The sequence below is a fragment of the Ambystoma mexicanum genome, chromosome 2p (assembly GCF_040938575.1).
Source record: "Ambystoma mexicanum isolate Mex_15411 chromosome 2p, UKY_AmexF1_1, whole genome shotgun sequence".
In the NCBI taxonomy this organism is placed as follows: domain Eukaryota; kingdom Metazoa; phylum Chordata; class Amphibia; order Caudata; family Ambystomatidae; genus Ambystoma; species Ambystoma mexicanum.
The window spans coordinates 1,454,439,565-1,454,467,053 of record NC_090923.1 but is presented as its reverse complement, the minus strand read 5'-3'; the positions used below and the strand labels follow the sequence as shown (position 1 = coordinate 1,454,467,053).

General features: G+C 44.8%; 1 long non-coding RNA gene across 1 annotated transcript in view; it reads right to left on the bottom strand.

Annotated features, from left to right (window-relative positions):
- Window positions 1-297: 297 nt before the first annotated feature.
- LOC138567613 (uncharacterized) overlaps window positions 298-27,489 on the bottom strand; it is a 269,217-nt gene continuing 242,025 nt past the window's right edge. Inside the window, exon 3 of the long non-coding RNA XR_011302257.1 lies at window positions 298-3,809. This is a non-coding gene — a long non-coding RNA (uncharacterized lncRNA). The remainder of the gene's footprint in view (window positions 3,810-27,489) is intronic.

Sequence of the window (27,489 nt, the reverse complement as noted above, 5' to 3'; positions counted from 1 at the left end):
CTTTGTCAGTCACCTGTTTTCTTATAAGCATTTTGCTTCTTTTTGTTTTGTGTCTGGTATATTTCCTAATTGTTTACACCCTCATAAAGTGGCTCACCACTTCTTCTCATCTTTGTGCGATTGGACATGCACCCTTCTGGGGATGACTCACTATCTGCCAAAGTGTTATTGTAAATCATTTCTTTTCAAAATGGACACCCCTGTCCTTCACAAAACACAAATACAAATATTTCTTCTCTGCCGGGAGATCGCAAAAAAACACTCACAGACATTTTCCTTTATTTATTTACTGCTGTATATCTTTTATTGACTTCATTTATGACTCTTTGCAGACGTTTTATAGAGCTAGGTTTCTAAAGAACAGTGAGCTGACATATTCTGACCATATGGGGTTTGGACATCTAAAATGAGTGGCCCAGTTTCAACCGATAGGGTCTACATAAATCATGTGTGCGGTTGAGGGTCATGGGTAATCTTAGTGGGGGTTTAGCGATTGCCAATATCTCCCATAGTAGACTTAAAGACTTCCTTGAGCAATGTGATATACAGTTTTTTATAACTTTATTTAACAGGCAATGAAAACTGTACGACGTCCATTCATAGCGTGATGTTTTTTCATCACATTTTTGGGGGGGTTAGAAAAAGATATAAATTGGGTGTCAGTGTTTGGGAATATATACACAATTAAACGGGATGGAGGTTTGGGGGAACCCCCCACAAATAAAAAAAATAAAAATTCAATTCGTTTTTTGTGAAAAAATCTGCGGTAAAAAACCCAGCAAAAAAACATCCCATTATGAAATGACATGGAACCATGAAAACAACAGTAAACATAAAACATTTGCAGTGAACTAAAAGAAACACCATACTGCTCATGAATAAAGAAAAAGGCAAAAAATAAGTCCTATGTCCCATAACTCCTGCGATGTCCACAACTTGTTTTAAAATGCACCCGATATGTCTTTAGTACATTGCCCGATACTAATAGTGTTTACATAAAGCTCTTCATAGTCATAGGTGCAAGATGAATCTATAAGCCTTGCTATGTGAGTAGGGGGATTGTTAGAAGCCAAGTACCTTGGCATACAAGGTTTCATAAATTAGCATACAAGGTTAAAAAAAAACTACAAAAAGTGATTGAAAGCTTGCATATGTCGTCATGGAGATATTTCAAGGGGTCTAATGCAGGGGGGATGCCAGAGTTCTTAATGGAATTTCTGCTATATGTACCCGGAATGATGCAAGTTTCAGGCAGCTCCATAACACATGTGAAAAGTCTTCTATGGGAGGAAGGCATTTTGGGCATTCTTTGCTGAAAAGCCTAGATGGTGTACAATATAAAGTATGTAATACTTTCAACTGTTTGGAATGAAAGCGGGAGTTCAGGGAGATATCCTTGGCCAACATATAACAGCTCCTCCATAACTCATCCAAAATATCACAACCCACACCTTCCTCCCATCTGGGCCGAGCCACTGAAAAGGAGCAGGGCATGTTGGCTTGACTGGAACCATAAAGAGCAGACAATAGTCCCCTAACACCAGATGATTGGACTATACACTGTGGGGTCGGATGAGACTGAGGTTCTTGTGGAAGGTAGCCCACTGAGTTATGCAAGCAACACACACACACACACAAGGATACTGCATTTTGACTATGGTGCCCCCCTCACATCCTAGCTTGAAAACCATCCCCATCAGGGGCCACATCCCCCAAAACTCAACATTCCTTCTCAATCCCATATATTAAGCGCACCCATGTCCATGGTTGGTGTAATATCAGAAAAGCTCCAGAGCAACTCTCCCTTGTGTTATAGGGATTCAACACCAAATCACCAATCAATCTTGGACTTTGCACTCACTGTGGTACCAACCAAATCAAATGTACAGGGGTCTTCGTAATTGGCATTCACTATAAGTTATAGGAGATTTGCAGGAAGAGTGCCCCTCTTCTCTGTGGAAAGCCATGGCTCTTTGAAAACCAATATGATGATAAATGAGCCTGAGCAACCAAAAATATAACTCCAAGTCAGGAGCCGAAAGACCTCTTTGTTCATATGGGTGGATCACTTCAGGCAATTCCAGCAAGCTTGACCCCTTTCCCAAACAAAATCAAACTAATAACAGCCCTGCGCAGTTCCTTAATAAATCATCTGCCTGGCCACGCCAACCATTTTACAAAGTAGTACAACAATTTATGTAGTACCATTCTTAACAGTGAGATACGGCCATTCCTAGATATTGGAATCTACAATCCTCTCTGTAATTTGCAGCACAGCACCGGTAGATATGAACCCAGATTTCGGGTATAGAGCTCACGACTTGTGCCTGAAATTTTATACCTTAATAATAAACATGATCAGCCGATCACTGAAAGCCATACTGGTCAGATGGAGGTGGCATGGAGTCAGTGAGTGGAAACAATTCAGATTTAGCAGGGCTAATAACCAGTGCAGAATGTGCACCAAACGCTTGCGCATCCTTCATTACAGATTTTGGATTCATTGAAGGCTTCGCAGATAATGAAGGACGTCATCAGCGTACAAGGATATGATCTCAAGACTGCCTGAGAGATGCCAACATAGAGCGGTTCTCCATGTTGGTGGTTATGGTGAATTAATGCTGCCGGCGCCTCAATGTTGTGGAGAAAAGGGGCATTCCCGCTTCGTACTCCTGCAAATACGAATGGTAGATGAACGAATATTGTTGGGTAAAACCCTAGCAGTCCGGGAGGTATACAGAAGACTAACAGAGCTAATGTAATAAGTGCCAAAACCAAAGTGCATCAGGGCAGAACATACAATACAGAATTGAAAGCTTTTTCAGCGTCAAGTGTAGCTACTGCAGCTTTCGGGTTCAGATCAATCTGAGATATGACTCAGAAAAGCTGCATCAAGTTCAAAGCCATGAATCTTTGGGGTATGAACTGGGTTTACTGATGACTGGGCGTAACTGAGTAACTGAAGCATTTTCCTAGCTAAAACTCTGGCAAAGATCTTTACATCAACATTAATGAAGGATAGCGGAGAGTAGTATGTGCATTCTATTGGTGATTTGTGAGACTTGAACAGTATTGTAATCATGGGTATCTCCTAATGATGGTGGCAAGTGTCCTGTATCCACGGAGTCCTCTCAAACAGCGAGCAGATTTTGAGATAACAGAGTTGTATATGAAGTAGGACCATGGTCTATCAGTCCATCTCACCCGGGATCTTTACCAGGGGGAATTTGGTAAATTGCATCATATATCTCCTCTGTAGGAAAAGGTGCATCTAAGACCAATGCTTCCTCCACCAACAGGGAAGGCATTGCTGGATGGTACTGGTCATGAATCCAGAACATTCCCGTTATCCGCTCAGATGATACATGCCATTATGGATGGACACATGCTAACCGAGGAGTGAGGAGTCCTACACCCTATAGAGCGTGAGATTTAATTCTACTCCTCAGTGCACGACATGTCATCGTATATTGAGTTCTGGCTGGTATACCGCTGATGCTATGACCACTGTGCGAGTTGCCCTTTGCACCAGTAGGATCCAGCTCTAAAGTGATAATGGTGTTCACCACCTCAAATCACCAGCGTGTTATCAGGCATCGGATGCTGTTTACCTCTGTTTCAGGATTATAACCGCATGAATGCTGCTTCTTCTTTTGAGTCACATGTTGGCACACATTACAAAAGAGAAGACAATGCTTTAAAGGCCAGAGTAATTGTTCCGTTGTGGACTGTTCCTGCCCTGATGATGGACGTTCAATCCGAAACGCATGGGCCATATATTCTGCCACTCAAGCACTGGTAATGGAGCCCTGTGAATAAAGAATAATGTGTTTATTTTTATTTTTTTAAATAAGAGTCAAGATACATTATTGATTACGTTTATCTGAATGCCATGTAGTATTTACTACTAGAGTGTTACCAACACTGTAGGTGTTCCTACAGCTTCAAATGCATATGAAAACATTGGCCCATGCTTTGCCACACCCTTAGTCATGATGAGCAGCCAGCAAGCACAGCGGAATGTGAACTGAACCGTGTCAAGAAATAGCCAAGGTGCAAGTTTCACTCGGGCCTGTAACTGTGGGTCCCGGGGCATTACCTGAAGTGGTAATGCCCCCCTGCGCGGCGCTTATTGCTTAAGGACAAACCTGCAGGCTGAAGGCACGCCAAGGCAAGCACAGTGTCCTCTGTTCGTGCAATTGTGGGGGACAATGATGCAGGAACGTACAGTAAGCCAACGCTCAGCGCGGTCATTTATCATGAAGATTTCCCATAAAAGTTCCCAATTCACTGAAGCAATGGAGATGGTTTATTTCAAAAGAGAGCAAATACACATAATAAATCCACAATTTAGATTGTTGATCAGCCTAGAATCAGCCCAGTCAACCCCCCTTGGTCAAATTGGACTACAATCAATTCCAAGAAGGGACAAGCTAAAGCTAAGACACAGTGATTGCACTGCCAACTTTATTGAAAAAAGTCAGCACTCATAAATGATAGATCTTACCTCTCTCAGACAAGTGCAAGAGGGGGTCCACTAATCCAAATGGCGGTAGCCTCCCCTGTCACCCTTCACCACCTAACCTCAAAATGCAAACACACATGCAGCAGCTAAGAGTGCTTTCTAAGTGCGGGATCGGGATTTTAATCTGTGTTGCGTTGTCTTGCTTCCAAGACAAACGCCTTGCCCCTGAGCTATCCTTCCTCCCCATGAAATTGAGTGTTAACACTTCACCTGACTACTTCTATTTCAACTAACAGGACGGTACTATGTGAAAAGTCCTCTTTTTAAAGGTCTCGAGAAAAATACCAATTTACATTGACCGATTTTCCTTTGATCGGAAAACTGGCATTGTACAGGTCTTTTTCTCTTGAGACCTTAAAAAATGTGGTTTTCCTTTTTTTAAAGAATATTCAGGGATTTGACCCGTGGAGCCCCCCATTCTTCCTGGTTCCTGCCCACCCCCTACAACTCACTCCCCCAAACTAAAACACATACATACACATAACACACACACGCACCCACAAATCCCCATCGCTCAGCTCCAGCCCCCCACCCTTCACCCTCCAACCCCACACTCCCTTATCCCCCAAACCAAAACACATAAATACACACAACACACACACCAACACACATGCACCCACCCACACAGTTACCTGTTCTCCTGGTCCTGTGCTTCCGGGGCCCGACCTGCCTGTCTTGTGCAGAAGGGGAGTGATAGTTGGACTTAGAAAAACTGCTCCGTGCGGTCACGGAGCAGTATTTCTAAATCGGTCTTTTAGAGAAAAGTCCTTTTCAAAAATATCTTTTCACTTAGGACCAACAGGACAATCCACTGCAGGGTTTGAGACAGGATTTCTATCTGTGCTACAGAGCTACACTATTTCTGAACCCTCATGATGTCTTCAGTTTTTTTAAATCTATGACAGATTCGTAAAAGCCCTCAAAGGCAGGTCCAGAGAGTTCTGGATGTGAGAACCATAGAAAATAATGGATGTGAAGTTGTGTTTTTTGTGGTTAAAGTTGGAGTAATGAGATTGGTGCTGTAAGAATGGAGAAGATACTCGGGGCCTTTGCTTTAAGGATTGCTCAGATCTCCATGAACTTAACACAGTGTTTCAATGAGAACCAGTGTATTTCTTTTAATGTCAAGGAGATGTGGTCCACCTGGTTTTTGTTTCTCCAGAATTTCTGTAGTTCTTTGTTGAGTAGCCCAGACATATATCATGTTGCAATAATCTAATAGAGATAGAATCAGAGATTCAATGAGTTCAATACAGTGTTTAGTTTGAAAGAGCAGGAGTTTCCTCATCAAAAGCATGAGGTGGAAATTGATGTTCTCACAAGGGTTTACCTTTAGTGAGATTTTGAAAAAAGTGGGTTGAACCAAACACTGGGTTGTTTGCTTTGTGGGCAAGAGAGGAGATTCTCTAATTTCCTCAGGCCACTAAAAAGGAATAAAGTCCCCACCTAGGCTTCCGATGATTATAATGTCAATGTGGAATCTGTTTAGGCATAGGACACACTTCCTCATCCAGTAGAAAATATATGTTAGGATTTCTCTGATCCTATGCGCCAAACCAAAGGATTTATGCAGAAGGAGGTGAAGCTGTACCTGCTGATGAATAATCACTTCTGAGAGGGGAAGCATGGATAGTAAAAAGCAATGGTGTCAGCAAGGAGCCTCGAGGCAGCATCCTTCTGACTTGGTGTCTATGATTCAATGAGTTCTGAATCTATTTCAGAGGTAGGTCTGAGATTCCTTTGAAGGAGGATCTTCTGATTGACAGTGTAATATGCATCCAAATAAATCAATTGAGATTAAGGCTATGGGCTGATCCAGATCAAGAGATGTTAGGAAGTCTTCTCTGAGGTCCATATGGGTGCATTTGGTACCCTGAAGGGATCTGAAACCTGACTTGTGATCCTGTAATAAGTTATTTTACTCAATAAGGTTTGCAATTTCCCCATGAAATTTAAAAGTCTTTTAACTGTGACGGGTCCCTTGGGGTTATCACTTCTTCCCAGGAGTGGGACCCTTCACATTGGGTCAGGGAGGTGAGGCTGCTACCCGATAGTCCTACTCTTGGTGGTACTCAGCGGGAGGATCCCACAGGAGGGGACCCCTCTGTGGAAAGGTGAAGACTACCCAGTGGGAACATGGTAGGTTATGTGACCTAGCAGTTCGGGCTGGACTGCCCCCTTTGGGGTGGGGCCAAGCCTGATTTGCATATGGTCTTTCCCCTTCTGTAATGGCTTGGCAGGTAAAGAACGGTGGTCTGGAGGGTTGCCCAGAGCAATGCCAGTGGTTAAGATTCATTCTAAACCTTCCAGTCATCACCTCTTTGTTTTTGCTTTGGCACCCTGAGAGGGACGGGTATGCCCAGATGTGGGTCCCGGGCCTCCTGGGCCTAGAGGCGCAAGCTTCTCCTCACTGATGAGCCCCAACAAGGGCAAAACATGTTTGGGAATGCTTGTGGTCTCGTGCAGAAGGGATGTGACCTAGCAGTTTCGGGCTGGACTGCCCCTTTTGGGTTGGGGCCAAGCCTGATTTGCATATGGTCTTTCCCCTTCTGTTATGGCTTGGCAGGCGAAGAACAGTGGTCTGGGGGGTTGCCCAGAGCAATGCCAGTGGTTAAGATTCATTCTAAACCTTCCAGTCATCACCTCTTTGTTTTTGCTTAACCACCATTCCGCCAGGCATTGCTCACCCAACAACATGATAGAGCCCAATCACCCCACCTTCTCTGCTACCTGCTTCTTCTGTTAGTTACTTCATACATAGCAGTCCTATGTATCAGATAGGTGATACTGTGATGAGGAAGAGTGAGTGAAGAGTGAGTATGGATGACTCCTAAGGTACTGACACAAGGAAAAGCTGGATAATGAAGAGCCTTATGTGGAACCTAGACAAACATGCTAGCTATCCTAGCCTCGAGAGTCAGTGTCAGTTCTGCCACAAAAGAGCATCAAGCTGGTGAGCGAATCCTTGCAGAGAGGACGTGCTGAAGACCCAAAAGCCTAGAGAAGGATGGAGGGGTTTGAGAAGGCAGAGAAGAGCCAAGACTTACCTGAAGGATGGCGAACATGACGTCCGGTGGCAGGAAGACAGCCAGCAGAGTGGTCCATGCAGGACCCGACGTGCAGGGAGAAACCAGTGTAGCTCAGCCACCGAAAGCCTAGTTCAGAGCGCGAGAGCCCAGGAGAAGCAGGAGAAGCTTACTGGTATTGCCGAGGACCGGAACCCTCGCAGACCAAGTTGCAAGGTATGGGAGGGGGACCGGAAAGACACTGGGAGATCCTAGAGGCCATGGTTGGGTTGAAGTGCAGAACCATCTTCCTAGACCCAGTGAGATAAAGCAGAGAGAGCAAACAAGAACATATTGGGTGAGAGAACACCTCATAGAGACTCGAAGAGAGGCCTGGCAGGATAGTGAACCTGGCAGAGAGGCCTGGCAGGATGAGATAGCCTCATTAAAACACACTATAAATCTAAGAAGGGGTCTGGGATCCGAATTTTGAGAAACCTGGAGTATTGTGTATGCAAGAGAATGCCTGGCAGGAGAGTGAACGGGCCTGATTGAAAGACACTATAAACCTAAGAAGGGGGTCTGGAACCTGAATACTGAGTATCTGAGAGAGTTGGACATCATAGATAAAGCCTGGGAGGATAGTGAACCGGGCTTAAGTAAGAGATATTACAAAGTTCAGACGGGGTATAGGACCACCACAACGGCATTACAAAGCTGAGAAGGGGCTCTAGAACCCAACAAAGACACTATAAACCAAGAGGGTCTGGGACACCAATACTGAGAATCATCTGAGAGAGTTGTGCATGCAAGATCAGGAGTCAGAGGGGGGTCTGGGAGCCACATAACCAGAAGAGAAGACCAAGGGGTGAGAACGATATCCTTTGGCATAAGATAGTACAACAAACAAAGAGAGAAAGATTTCCTAAACAAAGTCAAAAGAAAACCAGGGAAACATATCCTTTGGCACAAGTTATGAGAAGACCAGAGGAAGGAAGTTGTATCCTTTGGTAGAAATCCAGACACTATTGATACTATTGAAAGAGAGCCTAGGAAAAGCTTGGGGATGGAAGACGCCTTCCTAATCTTGTTTTTGGAATTGTATACAAATCGCCTCAGAAGGTCTGGGGAAGAGAGACCTCCTCCCCATCTACGTGGAACAATTCAGAAAAGCCTAGTAATGGCAAGGCAAAGAAGGATATTCCTCCATCATTCACAAACTGCCTAAATATCATCCCGAAGGAGGGAGCCAGCCATTTGGAGTCAGGGTGTAGCCTACTTTATAGTTTTCTTTTGAAGTGTAAGAGACGGAAATAGGTTTGGGAACTAGGACAGTGGACTCTTTGTTTTTGACAGACATTCTAATGCCATCCTTAGTTTTGTTTGAGGCAGAGAAACCCCCTCTTAGTTATATTGACAGGTAGGTTTCTTCCTTTCTTTCTGCTAAATAAACGTTTGTGCCAGCAAGCATGCCTCATTGTTGTCCCTCGTCTACTTCTGCACACTTATAGACTATTGTGAGCCATATGTATGGATGATCGAATGACTCAAGTTGATTCAAACCTTTTCTTCAAAGGTTCAAACTTGCATTTAAGTTGAGCATTTACAGCTCACCCATCCCCAGAAGGATGCTGGGCAAGAATGAAGAGTATTTCATGTGCAAGGTCTAAGAAAGAAGGTTTCATCAGTCACTCACTGGACCTATTTGGGATGGCGTCTTCTCTAAGACAGGTTATACCTCCCTGCCATTCAAGAAATCACATGACATAAGGAAATAGCTCTGTTCTCATACCCATAGCCAAACTCGCCGTGTTTCCTCTTTACTACATGGAGGCTGTTACTGTTGGTATCATTCTGGAATCGTGGGTGGGAAGAGGTGGCACCTATTCTATGTCAGACAGTGGTACATTGGCACAAGGGTCTATGACAGCAAGCATTAGCAGGGATGGATACATTCGACTTGACAAATGGTAGCTTTACCAGGAATGAGGCACTGGTGGATTATGGTATACGTAGAACAACCTATCTGCCATTTAATGAAGCTAACAGTTGACCAAAATGCAAGAACCAAACTGACATGTATTTTAAGCCAGACAACCTTCTGGCCTCTGGCCCCAAAGAAAGGGCCGCTCCCCAGAGTGAAGATTACTGAACGTTCTCTTCTTTTCACTAGGGGCTTTCTATTTGAACCTTCACCCAATGTGACTTATCTGAAGGTCCCAGCTTTGGAAGATGTCCCTCAAGGGTTACATGAAAAACGCTGCCTAGTCGTATGTCCAAAAATAGAAAAGCATGAGCCAGTGATTCATTGCTGTCATCTACTTGCTACTCAAAACGGTGCATGTTAAGTTACCTTGCTATGCGTTTAGTTGCTTCATTCTGTGTTTAAAACAGTCTGTTTATTAACACACGTTTAATTGCATTTTTACCGAAAACACAAAAATATTAATTTTCACTCCTTGAATCAGACACTGACCTTGTCTTTTGAAAGCTTTAAGAATAACAACTTGGTGTATTATTGTAAAGTGTTTATTAAAACATTTTTGCATGTGTTCTATAATCATTACAGTAAAAACTATGCATCTAAGATTCTACATCTTCGCCAACAGATATCTCAACCTTTTACTCCATACTGAAAATTAATCATGCATTAGCTTTCGGAAATTCCTAATAATTATCAATCTATTTGCAATTGTACCTCTAATGATTTCTACCTATTGCATCTAGGGGCAAAACATGACATAAGACCTGTCTCTAAAATCAATTGCTTCAAGCATAACATTTATTTTTAAAATATGTGTATATATCGGATTAAGGGTGCAAAATCGACTGTGCTATGGTGTGTTTTCTGCATCCAGAGATGCTAAATAAATGATCTCTAGCCTAAATCCTTTCATGAAAAGTCCCTGCTCAAGAGAAGATGTTTTCAAGTATGCAGACAAACTAAACTCTTCTTATAGCCTTTCAAAGACAGAACTGTTTATTCCCAGACTCATTCCAAAACTTCCCAAAAGCCCCTGTCTTTTTCAACAAACACCATAATCAATAAACATAGGCCCTGTTTCTTTCTTCTAATCAATCTCCAGGAAATGCAGAATCAATTGGCCTGGCCCTTTGGGCTCTGCTAAATAGAAAGCAAGGATGTACTTAATGCACACGTGTAGCTCTCTCGCGCTTAAAAAGTAGCTTTGCATAGCTGGCTCCCTTCTCTGGCTAGCTGGTGCTCAGCATGCTGCTTCCATCTTCCACACAAACCATCCTATCTGGCTGTCAGGTGTCACGTGGGTGTGTTCATCTCAAGCTGCCTTCCGATAACATTCCCCTTCAACTATGTATAGCCCTCTCTTGACGCTTATCTAATCATTGGTCAGTTTGCTGTTTGATTAATACATTGACATTACCTTTGTCTGCTATACTGCGATTTGGGCCTGCTCTTTACTGACCGCCATTAGCTTATCTAATAGGTTTCCGCAATGCAACAAGTCCCTGCAGATGTGGCCTTGCTGCACCTTATCGCCCCTTTACTGGTTTGCCTCAGATGTGTTACTTATTCTGACCTCACATTATTCTTGCTGCTTCTGAGCTGGTAGCACAATGTATTTTTAAACGGGATTTAATTCGAAATGCACTCCAAAACGAGGCCTCTCTCTGTACAATATTAACCGCATCGTAGTAGCTGGCTGGAACTTAACATGCTTCATTTGATAAGCTGCTTGAGGGGCTTTTATGGAGGTCTACAGTGGGAATTTCAAGTCCTGGTACAACATTTAAGAGCTGGACCTGCTATAGGTAAAGAGCTGAACTTGCTAAAGGCAAAATCAAAGCTGCTGTATTATACATAGGAATATGAAATTGTGTGGGCTCTTCCTCGTTTACAATGTTGAAGGACTACTCGCAGTAGTACTCATGAGTTGGAATTTGTTAAAGGTTGTGAAGATTTCTTGTCATTTATAAACCTTCAACCAAACTGAGACCTCCCTACGAAACTCCACACACAAGAAAGAAATCCAGTGCCAATAGGAAATAGATTGACTGCAAAGCTACACAAATCTGCAACAAAAAATGATTGGCTCGGGAATGCGTCAACATTTTCCCAAAGAAAGTAGAACCCCATCCATACCTTAACTCTTCCCCTATTGGGAACAGAGCCGGCAATTCCTGTTATTTCAGTTGACCTCATGGACACCCTGGAGTTTTCTTAGAGCAAAGCAGGGCATTCTTCTCGCCCTGACAGAATCTGCAGGTTTGGTTGTTTAAAGAATAAGATAGAAGAAGCCTTACTCCTGATGATGTCCTTCAAATAATGAGAGAGAAGCAGCCTTACACCTGATGATGTCCTTCAAATAATGAGAGAGAAGCAGCCTTACACCTGATGATGTCCTTCAAATAATGAGAGAGAAGCAGCCTTACACCTGAAGATGTCCTTGAAATAATGAGAGAGAAGCAGCCTTACTCCTGATGATGTCCTTCAAATAATGAGATAGAAGCAGCCTTACTCCTGATGATGTCCTTCAAATAATGAGAGAGAAGCAGCCTTACACCTGATGATGTCCTTCAAATAATGAGAGAGAAGCAGCCTTACACCTGATGATGTCCTTCAAATAATGAGAGAGAAGCAGCCTTACACCTGAAGATGTCCTTGAAATAATGAGATAGAAGCAGCCTTACACCTGAAGATGTCCTTGAAATAATGAGAGAGAAGCAGCCTTACACCTGATGATGTCCTTGAAATAATGAGAGAGAAGAAGCCTTACTCCTGATGATGTCCTTCAAATAATGAGAGAGAAGCAGCCTTACACCTGATGATGTCCTTGAAATAATGAGATAGAAGCAGCCTTACTCCTGATGATGTCCTTCAAATAATGAGAGAGAAGCAGCCTTACTCCTGATGATGTCCTTCAAATAATGAGAGAGAAGCAGCCTTACACCTGATGATGTCCTTGAAATAATGAGAGAGAAGCAGCCTTACTCCTGATGATGTCCTTCAAATAATGAGAGAGAAGCAGCCTTACACCTGATGATGTCCTTGAAATAATGAGATAGAAGCAGCCTTACACCTGAAGATGTCCTTCAAATAATGAGAGAGAAGCAGCCTTACACCTGAAGATGTCCTTCAAATATTGAGATAGAAGCAGCCTTACACCTGATGATGTCCTTCAACTATTTGGAAACAGAAAGGGAGTTACACTTCGGTAGCTTTGGGGGTCTGGGAACTCTTGCAGAGTTAGAACATGTATGCATAAGATGTCTGGAAGAACACAAGATTTCACTGTCTTTAGCTACACTTGGGTATAAGTCAACAACTAACTAGCAATGTGCAGTAACTGCATTTAAGGTGATCTTTGGTAATTGTGTCTCAGTATGGATTTATTTCCGATAACTGGACTGGTTACACTAATTCATGTAGTCAGGTTAGCATGAAAGATTTGTTAGAAAACATGATATACTAAAAAGTGAAGTGGAGACGAACCTTTAGGGTTTTTTTGGCTAACCAGTCCTCTGTTTGGATGCAGTACCCCAGCCGGCCGACCTCTAGTGCTACTCTCATTGGAAATGTAGTGCTCAATTGGTACAAAAGAACTTGATGAGCACCCGAGTAGTCCATGTGTGGCTGAGTGACACAGAGGACACTCTTTGGTGTTGGCGGGTCTCGGTTGGTAGGTTACTTATTGAGCCCAGTACCATGAGACGGGTCTACCAGATGCCCACGGGATGTGTCAAACTTCTTTTAGGGTTTCTGTGGAGGTATGGGACTGGGCCATCTTAAATGCAAAGCTCTCCTGGAAATAATTTTCACATACCAGCTTTTCCCAAGTTCCCTCTCTTTGTTGAGTTTGCGATTTGTAGTACGGTAAAGCAGTATAGTCAACCCAGAATCTGTAGGGCAATACATCAGTCTACTGAGAAGCCTGCTCTATACATGGGTATGGTATCCAGTGTTTATAACAAAAAATGTTTTAAAGTAAAAGTATATATGGGGGTGGGTTCAGGGATTAGAAGGGGTGAGAGTAGTAGGGGAGGGTTAAAAGGCACTAGAAACAGGGGCTTGGAGGACCCCCCAAATATAATTTAAACAAATAAATCGACTTGTTTCCGTTATTTAGGTGTCGTTTTTAAAGTATGTCGTTATTTTGGGTGTCGTTGTAAACACATGGAACCCAGGGGTGTCTCTTAGTCTAAAGATATTCCAGGAATGCCAGGCATAAGGCCCAAATCCCAAGAAAGGAGGTGTGCACAACAAGGCCAAATCGATGGGGGAGTTCATCAGTGTCAGGTGGCAGTATTTATCCGCAGATCTACGTAACGCGAAAAGGCCCCGCGGATGTGGCCCTGTCGCGCCTTATCGTCCCCTTATTAGTTTGCTTTAGATTCTTTATTATTCTGAACTCGCTTTATTTTGGCTGCTGCTGATCTGGGAGCAGAAAATATACTTACATGGATGTCTCTGAATTCAATTCTAAATACACTCCGAGAATAGGCCTATCACTGTGCATTGCTGACAGCATTATAGTAGCTGGCTGGAATCTACCAGCTCATTCCAACTACCCTCTCTATGTTGAGTTTGGGATTTGTACTACTCTAAGGCAGTAGAGTCAACCCAGAACATGCAGGGCAGTAGATGATCCTACTGAGAAGCCAGCTCTGCATATGGGTGGGTATCTGTTAGGCTAAAGATATTCCAGCAATGCTAGGCATAAGGCACACATGCCAAGGAAGGAAGTGTGCACCACAAGCCCAAACTGATGGGGGAGTTAGTCAGTGTCAGGTGCCCGTATTTCCCCCCCCCAGATCTGTGCAGCAAAAGAGAGTGCGCAGTCGTGGTTTTTAATGTAGTGCTTCTAGAGCTCTCTCTGGCCCAGGGGTTGAGTGCTCTACTTGAAGAGATGAGACAGGGCTCTGTCGCTATTTTGCCTCACTTAATGCACCTGCGGTCGAGTAAATAAGGCCCAAAAGAGGTGCACGTGGGGTCCGAATCTATTTGATCGGATTAATAAAGATGAGGGATCATTCAGAGTTTCTTAATTTAGAAGATCAAAATATCTCTTTTATCAGACACTCATGATAATGATGATAATGAAACATAGTTAGATAACCAGGAAGACAACTTGAAGTTTCCAACTCTACCTGACAAACAGTTCTGATCCCTTACAGGATGTAAACAAAGGCGGGGCTATCGCCGCCCTCAGAAAGGTAAGGGTCAATCCTAAACCACCGAACTTCTATGTACTTCCGGTTCATGGCTTTAAGCTGTAGGACTTTATGAAGGATAGGTGCATATTTCTTTCGTGTACTCTCACTATGTTGAGGCAAGTTGATCATGGTGTCTCCCCCTCTCTCACACACCATCTATTTGATCCATTTATAAGTTTCTCTTATATTTTTTATTATACCTCAGTCTCTTTCATCAATTCGCTTGTTGTCATCTTATCCATTCTGTTTTTTCTTCCTCTTCTACTCCTCCCATGGGCCACCTCCTCCATTTGTTTTCGCACTTATTCTGCTTCTTCTCTCTCTTACTTTTTCTCTGTTGGTTTATTTCTTTCTCTCAATCCGCTTCCTTTGTCACTGTTGCTCACTTTCCCCGCAGGCATCCGCCTTTCCCTGTATGCATTCTCCCTTTATCTGTCTATCCCTTTTCTGTAATTCTTGCACTACTTCTTTCTTTAATTCCCACACATATTTTGTCATCCATGATTTTTTTCAGTGCAACTATCCGCCTTCCTAGTTTTGTGTTCTTTTATGTCCGCTCTCCACCACTCTGTCTTTCCACCTCTCCCCAAAGCACACAAGGCCTCATCACGAGTTTGGCAGTAATTTGGCGCTAAATCTGCCGACCGAATGCCTAATTTGCTTACTGTTAGCATCACTCGGTCCCATGTGCTTAACACAGGATTGATCATTTTATTTGAATAGTAAAATATATCTTCATTTTTTTAAGTACAGGTTTTTTTTTAACATTATTGAAGAGGTCAATTCCTCGAATAGAGTGACCAGGTCTTTTCCTCAGTGGCTGCTGTGCTTTTTGGAGTCCGTAGGATTTGCTGCAAGCAGGAAAAGTGAGGGATTTACCTCCAGCCTTTTGCTGGAGATAAATCCTCCAGTTCCGGATTCAGCGGTGTGGCAAAAGTGACAGTAAATTGGTTACCGCCTAATCAAAAAAACAGTAACGGAATTACCACCACTTTTTATTGCACTTCCGAACTTGTAGTGAGACCCATGGTTTGGTTCTCATGTTCTTTTATTAAAGTCACTCCCGCAACCCCTCCATTCAGGTCCCGTCCCTTTTCTCTTTAATTAATTTCATCTTCTCTGCCAGCTGTGAACAGTGGTCATGTGCTGGAGCTGCTCCCAGGTGGGGTTGGACAGGGCATCTAGGTCCACAAAAGCCATTGATTTCCAATTTCCACTGCTGTCACTGTGCTTCACTGATCAGAAAAATCAGTGCAGGTCCTCCGTATTGTGTGCCCCATGCAAACCAGTGGTTGCCACAGTGCCCCTTACCTCTCAGTGCCAGTGCAGTTCCTGCAATGCACACTGCAAGAAAAGGCTCTGGATGAGAGGGCTGCTTGCCACAAAAGAATGTTCCAACCTGACCCCACAACCCAAGTGCATCACCAGCGACCCTAAGAAAAACAAAAGTAAGCAAAAGGAATGCTTGACTGGATATGTCTTAACCAATAGGGAGTCCTCTTTGTGGCATCCCATTTAGTCTGTGATGCACGAGGTGGACACCAACCACAGTCAAATCCATCTTGACCATGTGTTGCTCCAGTTTCTTGCCAGTAATCTTCATTACATTGATTTCCTGGTCACAGTCCAGAAGTCTCAACTGTGATCCACAAGATATTCAACTTGCTTCCTCCACTTGTTTTCTTATTTTTAACCCCTCCACTATATGGAAGGCCACAAATAGTGTCACCCTGCAGAGCGGAGCCTGTGTTTAACGCCCAAATAATGCCATGTATGACCCCAAAAACTGCTTCCCTCGAGAGGGAGGATGGGAAGCAGGACCGCAAGCAGGAAGAGTAGTGTAATCTATATTAAGGTTTAGTACTAAAATCATTACTACATTTAACCCATTCCTCATCAGAGTTCACAAAACCTAACCATACTGAAAGAGCCACTATATGCTTGTTTTTCTTGCATACTTCACACTGAGTCAAAACACAATGCTAAACCCATGCACATGTAATGGAATAAGGTGTCATAATTACAGAGAGACTGTGTCAAGTACATCCTCAGAGAGGCTGAAACAGGGTCCTCATTGGGACATCAGCACCCACTTTCCCACTTTCACACTGGCCGGCCTCCCTTGGCCCTGCGCCCTCACCGACCAATGAGGCAAAACTTCTTGGAGTCTTCTTCGACTCCACTCTCTCCTTCTCTTCACACATCTCAGGCATCGCCAAAAACTCCCACTATCAACTGCACCTCCTCAGTGGTATTCTACCTTTTCTCACTTTCCCCCAGAGGATCACCACCTCAAGAGCCCTGGTTCTCTCTAGGCTTCACTACTGCAAGAGCCTCTTTCTCACCCTTACCACTTCTACTCGCCTTCTTCTACAACTCATGCAGAACCGAATTGCAAGACTTATCATTGGCCACAAGCCCATAGACCACATCTCTCTGGCACTGACATCCCTCCACTGGCTCCCTGTGGCTGCAAGGATCAAGTTCAAGACCGTCTGCATAACCCACAAGGCTTTCTGGGGCGGGGGCCTCCACTATCTACAACGCTCTCCCCCTAAATACTCTCCCTCTAGAGTCCTCAGCTCGTCTTCCTCCAACTCTCTGCGGGTGAGCCACTTTCACAGAGATTTGGGGGTAGGTCTTTATCCTCTGCAGGTGCATCCCTCTGGAACAGCCTCCCTGCCTCTCTCCATCTTGAGCCAGAGATGTGGAAACTCCTCAAGACCTTCCTCTTCTCTTCCTCCTTCTCTCTCCCGCAACCCTGCTATTCTCTGTTCTTTTTTTCCCCACCCTCCTTTCTCTTTCTCCTCCCTAACTCTGCTCAGTTTTTGCTAACTGGTTGCCTGATTCACCTCCAGAACCTTGCAGGTTCCAGGCCCCCCGCCAGTGTTTGCACTTGCCTCCGGGCCACTGCACTATGTTAAGCATTACTGCACTTTAGTTTACGCTCTATGAGTGAGGCAACTGCTCTGCACTTACACCCAGGGCCCTGTTGGACTGGACGGGTTTGTTCCCCCTCCGGCCCCCTCTTCCTCACACCGCTGTCTGTATGTATGCATTAACTAAATGTACTAGGACTAGTAAGTTTGTCTGCCCTGTCCTGCCCACCCCGCCTTTTTCTGCCCCACCTCCCTAGCTGATCGAAACTGTAACACTTCATGCACTTGCACTAGGAGAAATGCCGTCAGGCCTAGTATGCTAGCTTTTCTGTTTAGATCATTCGGAAACCTCAAGGCCTAAGAATGATTATTGTATTCCCTTGTTCCCTTCCCGCCTTAAAGCGCTTTGAAGCACTTCACCTGTGTATAAGTGCTGTATAAATAAACAATTACAATTACATAGAAATACTAATGTGAAATGAAGGCATCAGGGGTCTCCGTTGTTGCCACCTTATAGATTTATTTTGAGCTTTGGTACCACACTAAGCTTATCCCAGAACACTACAGTCCCACTTATGGAGTGACCCTGGAACCCAGATGGATGAAGCATTCCTAATTTCTTATATGCAATTAAAATTCCCAGTCCGATCCATGTTCTAAAGGTTTGATTGGAGACCCTGTTCCCTTGGTGACTCAGCCAAGTTACATAAAGAAGGAATAATCACACTGAAGAAGGCTTCATTACCTATACAGCTATCAACAGCCCCAGAAACAACCAAAGGAAAAACATCATCCTCAATTCTTGGCCTTCTGACTGCAATATGGAAAGAATGAAAATGCCCTGGTCTTAAATGGAATTCCAACTTGATTTTGGCAATCAATGAGGGAGAGGGTCTAAGAATCAGGCCATCTGGAAGGAATATTACAAAAGGTTCCCTACAGATCAAGCCTTCCGACTCTCCCAGACATCTGTTTAGGTGATGGCCAGTATGAATAGAATCCCATTTGAGAGGGAGCAGATTTAGGGGGCTCAGGACTAGCAGAAGATCTCAGGAAGGAAAGGGAGAATTAATTCAGTAACATACTATTTCATAGGATGAGTAGCATTACCCTCTATTAACTATATGATATTCCAAAATTCCCAAAAGCCTTGATGGAGGAATGTTGGGTTATTACCTCACTGAAATTCTCTCAGGAGGCTGTAAGGTCCCTAATTGTGTGACACCAGCCCGAAAGTGGAATTACAATTCCTCCATTCTCATAAGTCATAGAAATTGCCACCTGATCCCTCATCTCGGGGCTGGGGTTGAGGGCTTCTTCTTGTGCCTGAGCCCACATGACATGAACAAGGAATCCTACACCCAGTGGAGGCTGTATTATACAGGTAGATATGAACAGCCATCCCAGCGTCCAAAGACCAGACATGATCGTCAATCCTCTGGTCTCCTCTGGACTCCTGGTTGAAACAGTGAAGGAAGGACATTGTCCTGGTTTAAATATCATTCTGGCAGGATCTTGCAATGGAATGAGGGATTCATTCTGAGACCCTCTGGAAGGAATCCTAGGAAGGTTGCTGACAGACCAGTGCTCCTAACTCTCCCAGAACTCTGGCTGAAAGGATGGCCTTTAGAAGTAGAACCTTAACTTCAATGGGAGCTCATGCAGGGATTCAAAGGAAGCTGATTAAAGGGCCTTTAGGATAAGGGAAAAATCCCAGGAAGGAAGGAACTCTGCGCAGAGAAACAGCAAAACATTTTATGCTCTTCCAAGTTTCCATGAAGACCCTGATAGCAGAGAGTTGGTGTCAGGAATCAGGTCCAGTTCTCTTGCAGAATGATGCTTCCTCAGATCTCGGTGCTCCCTGGAGGCGCCAAAAGAGTTAACTCTAAATGAGTGTTCACGTGCTTACAGCTTGTGTCGTTTGTCATTGGGATCTCATCGGCCTGCTGTGATCCTGTCCAAGACTCCACCTGCCAGTGCTTCATCTTTATGGCCCTTCCTTACTGCTGCCTCCAGCCAATCCCATCCATTTGCAGCGAGGTTCCTGCCTGTCGTCTTCATTGCTTCCCTTCCCCAGGGTGCCTGCTTTCCAGCCCCAGCAAGACTGGAATCTGAAGGGAGCCTGAGCACGCAGGTGGATTTAGGTCTCTGAGCTGCCTCTGCTATTCATTATTCCTTGTCTCACCGGTGTTCTTTGTGCAGCTGCCCGAGTCCACCTCCCATTTACACAACCTCTGAGGTGGAGGTAAAAATAGGCAGACTTTTAGCGGAAAGTCCATCTGCAATACCACTGAATTTAATTGATGGTAAATCTGGCAGTATATTGCAAATACCGCCAGATTTACCGCTACTGCCAACCTGTTGCTCTCACACTTGCATTTCCATCCTCCAAATAAGGGATGGAAAGGTTTTTATCGAGCATTTCACAGAGACGGGCACTATATGGTCCTGTCTCTATGAAATGCACACCCAGTTGCTGGGAGCGTGCTATACATTCGTATTGGGAGCACGCTCCTGACACTAAAGTATGTATGCAGGGGGGCCATGCAGCACATCTTTGCACCCCTGTGTACCCCCTCCTGAAATGCGCAGGTCACCTTTGAGAATAAGATGACCTGGGCCTCACTGAAAAAAGCGCCAATGAAACATGTGCATTCTCTGCGCTCTGCTAATTTGCGCTACTTTATGAGAATCTGGCCCAGAATATGGTACTGGGGATTGGGATTTGTAGTGGAAAATGTATAAGAAAGGGGAGCAGATTTTTCTGTTTCCATTGTTGCAATTCAGCAATATAGTGCAGGAAAATCGACGAAAGTAACATACTCAATACAAGTTAAAATCAATAACAAAACATTTGACGTTTTTTATTTTTTTAAGTTCTATTTTCTTTTTATATAATCAGATTGTGTATTTGTATGAAGTAATGTATAAAAGGTTCCTTTTATAAACCAAATATACTTAATAGAAAAGGGCATAGACTTGATGAAGAGGTTGATCCTAATTTAGATCTATAATAGGGTGTGAACTTGACGTTTTTGGAACCAGAAAGAGGATCGAAAACAAACTTTGTGCCCACTCCTCCTTTGGGATAGGGAACACAAACCTTTATTGACAAAGCTCATGCATTCCTATGCAATGGTCTCATCTTCAGAGGGGTCTTGCACAGCTTAGTTAGGTATAACCCTGCGTCTGGAGGAATGACTAGGAACTCAATGGAGAATATGTGTACTCAACATATCAGGCCTCCACTGTGTAGAGAAAGCCTACATTCTGCCTCCTGATGTTAAAGCATGTTCTCATGGCGGAGACAGAGACATCCCTCCAAATTATTCAAAAACAAAACGGAGGAAGAGTTCAGAGCAGAGCAACCTCTGGAAGGTAGGTAGAACCCATGCCCATGGCCTTGGTCTCTTTGAGGGAATGTAGCGGCGGAAAGGTATGAGCAAGGAAGAGGAAACCTAGGCAAGAGTTGCTGCCAAGTCTGAGAACTTTGTGCTGTACGCTCACTGGAATTGTGAAAGGAAGTTCTAGCAGGTCAGAACTCTGATATGCTTCTGCTGTCTACAATCTAAGCCAATATCTATCTCTTGAACACAACTAGGAAGACTACAGAAAGGGCCATTGCCCATAAGATGTCAAAAGAAATGTCCAAAGACTGCATCAGTTGCTTTTTGATGATTTCGAAGATTGCTGCAATCCGTACGTTCATCGAAGGTTATTATTAGTCCCTGAAGGTCTCCGAAGAGGCAAGAGGGATCCATGCCACTTACAACTGTGACCAAAGAGGATGGTGCATTGACACACTTCAGGGAAGATTCCACCCGGTGATGGGATGACATCCTCTGATGCCACTGCCTACAGACTGGGTAAGAACATTTGTAAATTACTTTTCAAAATCAGGTCCTAGAAACATATGTGGTCAGCATACAGGTACAGAAGATTCCAAACAAGTATATGGAAAATCAGCCCTGTAGATGAGGTCCGTACCTACTGTATGCATCCTCCACATAAGGAAGGTGGCCATTTATGGGCAGCCGATTCATCACGAATCTCCATTTTATGCTACTCGTGAATGCTTTGCCCTCCAGAGCCAAGCCATCTTTTTCAGCCACATCTTCCTGTACAAGTTCTGCCTTCAGACAGAGCTTGGTCTCTTTTGCGCAACCTTCTCTGGAAATCCCCTGTCAACTATAGCATTAACTGTATTTTTGCCATTTTCTGCAATGTGTCAGCTGTGATGATAATCAGCTGCGGCACTGGAACTGCAGGCTTGGGGCAGGCAAAGAAATAGGTCCAGATGTAGAATTAAAGGCAGAGAAGAATGAGATTTATTAGCGTTTTGTGCCTGCTTCTGCCTCTCTTTACAATCTTGGAGGATTGACTAGTCCAATTTCAGAGGAGTTATGTCTTTTTATCTGTGTTTTCTTCAATCTCTCTCATGAATATCGACAACAAGATTTTTGCCAAGGTGATAGCGAACCGCTTCCTCCCATTTATGACACATCTAGTTCACGAGGACCAATGGGGGTTTGTACCCGGGAGATCCACTTCTCACAATATCCGACGGCTTTTTAATGTGATGGCTAGAAGGGACCAGGATTCGAGTGCTGTCTCAGTCACACTTGACGCTCAAAGGGCATTTGATATGGTCTCATGGAAATACATGTGGCTGGTTCTAGAGACAAATGGGGGTTGGCCCTATCATGATTGGGTACATTAAATTGTTATACACTGCCCCAATGCGAGGGTCTGGGTCAATTCCCTGACATCCACATTATTTATGCTCTTTTGAGGTACCCAACAAGGCTGCCTGTTCTCACCGATTCTTTTTGCACTCGTGATCGAGCCAATGGCTGACTATATCAGAACGCGCCATACCCAAAGAGGGATACGATTGAAAGACACCCCCGAGATTATGGCCCTCATTACAACTCAGGCGGTAAGGGGTTTACGGCGCTGTAAACAGCGCCGACCCTTACCGCCTGAGTACGAGGTCCCTTAGCGCCATGGCGGATTTAACACCTGCTTTTAGCAGGTGTTAAAATCCATGGCGCTAAGGGACCATGGAGTTAATTACGCCACCGTAATTTACGGTGGCGTAATTAACGCCTTCCCCACTCCCATTATGCCCTATGGGGCAAAAATGGGAATGGGGAAGGGTAAATGGGGATTGGGGACTTACCGCCCCGCCAAGGTCGGAATGGGGCGGTAAGTCCGCCAACCACCATGGCGTAAACGTAGTTTACGCCATGGTGGTAAAGTCACGGCCCAGGCGGTAACTTACCGCCTGGGTCGTAATGAGGCCCTATATCCCTGTACGCCGATGATGTACTGTTATACAGTAGGGACCCCACCACCCATCTTGATCCTGTCTTGCAGGATATCACGCGTGTGGGCACCTTCTCCGGTTTCACGATTGACTACTCCAAGTCCGAGATTCTTCCACTCACCAATGCCACCCAACAACCTACCTCAGAGTATCCACTCCGCTGGTCCCCTGGCGGGATTAGGTATTTGGGAGTCCGTATGTCCCTGTCCAAGTCCACCCTTATTGCTGATAAGTACACGGCCATAGCACAACTAGCCGAGTCGAAAATGGCACGGTGGGGTTCTCTCCCATTATCACTTGCTGGGAAGCTCTCCCTCAGCAAAATGGTTCTGGTTCCCAAATTGCTTTACATCTTCAGTAATGTGCCCATATGGCCCGGGAAGCAATACTTTGCAAAATTACATAAATCATGTGCGCAGTTTCTGTGGCATTCAGGGGCAGTCTGCAAGAAATGGTCAGACATGACGCTTCCATATGAGAGGGGGAGTTTCACAGCTCCAGACCTCACATTGTACTGGATGGCCGCACAAGCTCAATATGCCACTTATTGGTACCCGAGTTCCCCTAATCGTCCCCATGTCAAGCTGGAAACCCTGGCGACGATGGCAGTTAACATATGACCCTGATATTCCATTGTGACTATGTGTCAGACTCCCCTTTTGATCCTGTAGCAACCACCCTGCTTGCCTGGGGCCACCTCCTGCATACAACTCCGGAATCCTGTCCCTACTATAAATGGCTCCCCATCTGGGAGTTCCCCGTGCTGGAGCCTACACATGATATAGCCTTGGCTAGACACTGGGGTGCCCTGGGCTATCAGGCATTGACTGATCTCTTTCCCAATGGAAAGTTCATTGATCCGCAGACATGGAAGCCGGGTCACTCTGGGTCTACACTTGAGATGCTGCAGTATTATAGGCTTCGCGCTGCTTTCCGTGCCAGGTGGCCCACATTCCCCAATGAGCCTCCTGATACCCCAGAGGTTGCCTACATTGCTAACTCAAGTGGCACACGTGGTGTCGTCTCCTCTCTATATAAAATGCTGTTGGCAGGGATCCCCTCCCTGCCTCCCAAGGCACGCACTGAATGGGCGGATGAGCTGGGCCTCGAGGTCGCTGATCATCTATGGAAAAAGAGGTGCTCACATGCCAACAGGGTATCCCTTAATTCCCGTCACCGGGTCATGCAGTTTAAATTACTCAATAGGTTACACTACTCCCCTCAAAATATCTTAGTTTGCTCGCACTGTCACACATACCTGCGCTCGCTGTAAGGCTGAAGGTGCTGATCAACTACACATGTTCTGGACGTGTCGCATGCTGGGGGGGGTTCTGGGACGGGATTTTCTGGGCACTCATTGATATCACTGGTACAGTGATCGACCCTAACCCGCTGGGAGTCTTGTTTGGGGTGTGGAACTCTGATGACACTAGGCGAATTGCTAAATTTCTAAACATCAGCTGCATGATAGCTAAGAAATGTGTACTCCAGTCTTGGAAGAGCCCCTCCCCTCTGACTTACTAGAAATGGCTGAGCCTACTCACCTGGTCCCGGACCTGTGAAGAAGGATACCTTACTATGCTTCCTGCTCACTCTCATCCCAAGAATATATGGTCTGCTTTCAATAGTTACCATATCAATTTAGCTGACACTACATCTGAGAATGACTCTCCGCCGGTGCCACAGGATTGATCACGAATTCTGTGTTGTTATGCAATCAACCATTTGTTCCCCTCCTTGATGTTTGCTCCCTCTCGCTGATGTATTGTGTCATATAAGTGTACCGACTGTATACTATGCTCTGACGTGTGTATGTTGTAAACTTCTGCCAACAAAAAATACAAATTTTAAAAATACAAATAAAAAAAATGGCTGCCATCATCGGAAAAGGGACTCAGTCCCTTTCCTATTTTTATGGCGGTGGCCATTTTTAAAAACTTTTTATCTTGTCCCTCGGTGGGCGGTGAAGGCGCAATCATGCCCGTGAAAGGCAGATTCTGATTGGTCAGACCGCCTTTCCCGGGTTTATTTAAGCCATTGCCCCCCCCCCCCCGCCATGACCTAAGGATCTGTTTGTCCCAACTGTGCTGTGCTTCTCAACAGATCACTTGTACTTGTATCTCTTGCTCCTCCATTGCCGCACTCCGATGCTTCTTATTGCTAACCAGCAAGCCCTATTTTAGGGGAAGACATGACTTTTCAGCCCTGAATGTGATCTCTCTCAAAATGTTTTCACTTTCTCCACCTAAAACATATTGAAGAAGAAAATCAGACCTCTTTGGAGTCAGGAGAATACAACAGTGCAGCCTTTGAAAGAGAAAGGACAAAATGAACTAAAATGGGTCAAGTTATTTATGGCCTCTCATATTGGGAAGGAGTAAAAAAATTTGGCTAGATCAACCTCAAGTCTCGAGGACCTTAAATAAGAAGGATGAAGAGGTAATTAGTCTCGACTTGTTAAGACACTGGGCCTCATTATGAGGTATGCAGTAGAGGGATTAGAGGGCCGGTAGAGATGCCAGCCCCGTTATCCCTCTACCGCCCCATTACAAGTCTCCTCGCGGGACCCGCTAAGGACGACTGGTAAACCCAGGCATCCTTAGCGGGTCACGCGAGCAGACCAGGATGCAAACAATGGGCCCGTCATTAACGGGCCCGCTGTTTGCATCCTCCCCATTCCCATTGAGCCCTATGGGGGCTCGAATGGGAATGGGGATGTCCTGGGTCCGGGTTCCCAGGAAGTGGAATTAACCGGGCCCTCCGAGGGCGGAATGGCCCGGTAATTCCCCATTCCAGGAACCCGGACCCGGTTCCCGGTATGGGGGTAGCCATGCCGCTAGTAGCGGCATGGATACCTCCATACTTGTAATGAGGCCCACTGTCCCCTTTGTCAATCTTGGACGTGTCATTCCTTGTAGGAGTTTTGGAATGAACAGTTAATACCTAACAGAATGAACTGTCCCCAACAGGGTCCTTAAACAGGTGAGCTCTGCTCAATTACTGGTCCTACAAGCCAACCCTCCAGGGGTTTATTCGCCATTAGCACTCCCCACCTCCCCTTATTCCACAAAGAACAGTAGGTGCTTGAGTGCCCTAGAAAACATACCTTATCCAGAGTTGCTACTTCGTCACATCACCCGGGCCAGCTTAGCACTTTTGCTGTCTTCTTTACACGAATGCAGTGGAGACTGAAAAAGGATTAGAAAGAGCAGCAACAAAAGAGAAAACACTAGACAAGGTAAGTTTTAAATTTCAATTTTATTTAAGGAAGTGGATAATGAGGAGTCCCTGTAGGAGTGGCCAACATCCGGCTCCTTGCGTGCGCTTGCACCTGCTCATAAAGCCCACATTCTCAGCAAACTGTTCCAGTATTTCACCCAAGGCTGGTTCTAGTGGGACGTCTAAATGTTGGCGGTTGGCCATTTCAGACAGAATCGCTGCTGTATCGGTTGTGAGTGGCATTGCTTTCTAATAATGGACTAACATCCTGTGGCTTGTTTTTGCTTCAACCGTAGAATGTTAGTCCTGAGAGCCTGCGATTTACCCTGGGTGCGCCCATGTTCCAGCTGGTTCCTGTGTGAGAATGAACTCTTGGACAATGGTAGGATTGAGATTACAGCCTTCCAGACTGACACGAGAGCTTGTCATTAAATGAATATTCTGAGAATGTATGAGGGAACACTTGAGGGCTGGTCCAAGAGAAGTTCCCATCCTTCTCCCTGTTACAAAAGTTTGGAAAGTGTGCAGTTCATGCATCAAGGAGTGACTGAAAGACCACTGCAGAAAAATGTTTTGATCGCTTGAAGATCTTATTAATAAACCTTTGGACAGCAAGTTCACCACTCAAGGCCTTACCATCTGCTACCAGTAACGTTCACCTTTATTCACAGTCTATCCGTGACTATGCCACTCTTGGTGTAGTTTTGGCAGTGACGGAGTTAACATCCTGATATTTGACTCAGGTACAAAGTATAGGGACTCCCTGAGAAGTAAGCCACCAGATTTCCAGGATTCAGCAAGCACAAGCTACAGCATCCGACATTACACTGTGCACTAACTTACAGTTTTCCATATCCGCGTTGGAAACACAACCTCATTACCACAACCCTTCAGGGCATATTGAGCTCCTCCCTTTTGCAGAAACAGGGTCCACCTCACAGGACTGACACCCCTATGCTATTACAAAACACACCCCCATGCTGCCTCCCTCCCTCCATTTCTGAAATATATTCCCAGTGTTGTCATCCACTACTCTTCCCCTCACTCGTGTTTTTTCTTAAAGCAGACTAACATCACTCCACAGACAAGCCTAGAGGCTCTGACATTACCACGGCGGTGATTTGGTGCTATACTGAAATAACTTGACATGACATATATTTTATTTGAACAGGCTTTGAGCGGTGTAATGATTCTATGTTGGGTGGTTTTAATTGCTGCAGGTGTAGTTGCTCTAAGTAAGGTCATACGGGGACAGAAATCAGGGCCCAGGAATACTAAAAAGGTTGCCCAAATCGTGGCTTTTTTTTAAAACTCAACTGTGTGAGTGATATTTGGGGACAT